This window comes from Procambarus clarkii, chromosome 21 (assembly GCF_040958095.1).
Source record: "Procambarus clarkii isolate CNS0578487 chromosome 21, FALCON_Pclarkii_2.0, whole genome shotgun sequence".
Taxonomy (NCBI): domain Eukaryota; kingdom Metazoa; phylum Arthropoda; class Malacostraca; order Decapoda; family Cambaridae; genus Procambarus; species Procambarus clarkii.
In genome coordinates this window covers 16,629,382-16,632,741 of record NC_091170.1, presented here as the reverse complement: position 1 = coordinate 16,632,741, position 3,360 = coordinate 16,629,382, and positions in this window count along the sequence as shown.

The window sequence follows — 3,360 nt, the reverse complement described above, 5'->3', positions numbered from 1 at the left end:
GACCCTCCACAACACACCACCACACACCACCTACTACCACACACCACACACCACCACACACCATCCACCACCACTCACCACCTTCCACCTCACACTTCCCACCACCACACACCACCACACACCACCCACGACCACACCACCCACCACCACACCACCCACCACCACTCACCACCCACCACCACACACCACCACAAACCACCCACGACCACACAACACCACACCACCCACCACCACACACCACCCGCCAACACAAACCACCATCCACAACACACCACCCACCACCACACACCACCAACAACCACACACCATCCACCACCACACACCACCCTCCACCACACACCACCACACACCACCACACACCACCACACACCACCACACACAACCACACCACCACACACCACCACACACCACCACCCACCACCACGCACCACACACCACCACACACCACCACACCATCACACACCACCCACCACCACCCACCACCACCCACCACCACACACCACACACCGCTACACACCACTCTCTATAAAAAACACCACCTACCAACACACCAGGACACTTAACCCAAAACCACATACTACACACCGCCACACACCACCCTCCACCACACACCACCAAACACCACCCCCACCACACACCACCAAACACCACCACACACCACACACCACCCACCACCACCCACCACCACCCACCATCACACACCACACACCACCCACCACCCACCACCACACACCACAACACCTCCACACACCACACACCACCCACCACATCCTACCACCACACACCACACACCACTCTCCAACACACACCACCCACCACCACACACCAAAACACTTAACCCACCACCGCACACCACACACCACCACACACCACCCTCCACCACACACCACCCACCACCTCACACCACCCACCACCTCACACCACCACACACCACCACATCTTCCACCACCACACACCACCCACCACCACACACCACGCACCAGCACACACCACTCTCCAACACCCACCACCCACCACCACACACCAGAACTCACAACCCACCACCACACACCACACAACACCACACACATCCCACCACCACACACCACACACCACACAATACCACACACCACCCACCACCACACACCACCCTCCAACACACACCACCCTCTACAACACACCACCACACACCACCCACTACCACACACCACACACCACCACACACCATCCACCACCACACAACACCCTCCACCTCACACTTCCCACCACCACACACCACTCACCACCACACACCACCCACGACCACACCACCCACCACCACACACCACAGCACACCACACTCTACCACACACAATACACACCACCCGCCAACTCACCACCCACTACCACACGCCACCACAAACCACCCACCACCACACACCACAACACCACCCACCACCACACACCACCCGCCAACACACACCACCCTCCACAACACACCACCTACCACCACACACCATCCACCCACCACACACCACCCTCCACCACACACCACCACACACCACACTACCACCCACCACCACACACCACTCACCAAGACACACCACACACCACCCACCACCCTCCACCACACACCACCACACACCACACACCACCCACCACCAACCACCACCTCACACCACCCACCACAACACACCAACCACCACCACACACCAACACACACCATACACCACCCACCTACACACACCACCACACACCAAACACCACCCACCACCACACACCACCACACACCATCACACACCACACACCACCCTCCACCACACACTACCACACACCACCCACCACAACACACCTCAACATACCACCCACCACCACACACCTCCCACTACCACACACCACCACACACCGCCACACACCACCCAACACCACACACCACCACACACCACCACACACCACTCAACACCACACACCACCACCCACCACCACACACCACTCTCCAACACACACCACACACCACCATACACCACACTCCACTAACCACCACATATCACCATCCTCCACCACACACCACCCACCACCTCACACCACCCACCACCACACACCATGCACCACCACACACCACTCTCCAACACACACCACCCACCACCACAAACCAGAAATCACAACCCACCACCACACATCACACAACACCACACACAACCCACCAACAAACACCACTCACCACCCACCACCACACACCACCACAAACCACCGACCACCACACACCACCACACCACCCACCACCACACACCACCACACACAACCACACCGCCACACACAACCACACACCACCACCCACCACCACGCACCACACACCACCACACACCACCACACCATCACACACCACCCACCACCACCCACCACCACCCACCACCACACACCACACACCGCTACACATCACTCTCTATAAAAAACACCACCTACCAACACACCAGGACACTTAACCCAAAACCACATACTACACACCGCCACACACCACCCTCCACCACACACCACACACCACCAAACACCACCCCCACCACACACCACCAAACACCACCACACACCACACACCACCCACCACCACCCACCACCACCCACCACCACCCACCATCACACACCACACACCACCCACCACCCACCACCACACACCACAACACCTCCACACACCACACACCACCCACCACATCCTACCACCACACACCACACACCACTCTCCAACACACACCACCCACCACCACACACCAGAACACTTAACCCACCACCGCACACCACACACCACCACACACCACCCACCACCTCACACCACCCACCACCACACACCACCACACACCACCACATCTTCCACCATCACACACCACCCACCACCACACACCACGCACCAGCACACACCACTCTCCAACACACACCACCCACCACCACACACCAGAACTCACAACCCACCACCACACACCACACAACACCACACACATCCCACCACCACACACCACACACCACACAATACCACACACCACCCTCCACCACACACCACCCTCCAACACACACCACCCTCCACAACACACCACCACACACCACCCACTACCACACACCACACACCACCACACACCATCCACCACCACACACCACCCTCCACCTCACACTTCCCACCACCACACACCACTCACCACCACACACCACCCACGACCACACCACCCACCACCACACACCACAGCACACCACACTCTACCACACACAATACACACCACCCGCCAACTCACCACCCACTACCACACGCCACCACAAACCACCCACCACCACACACCACAACACCACCCACCACCACACACCACCCGCCAACACACACCACCCTCCACAACACACCACCCACCACCACACACCATCCAC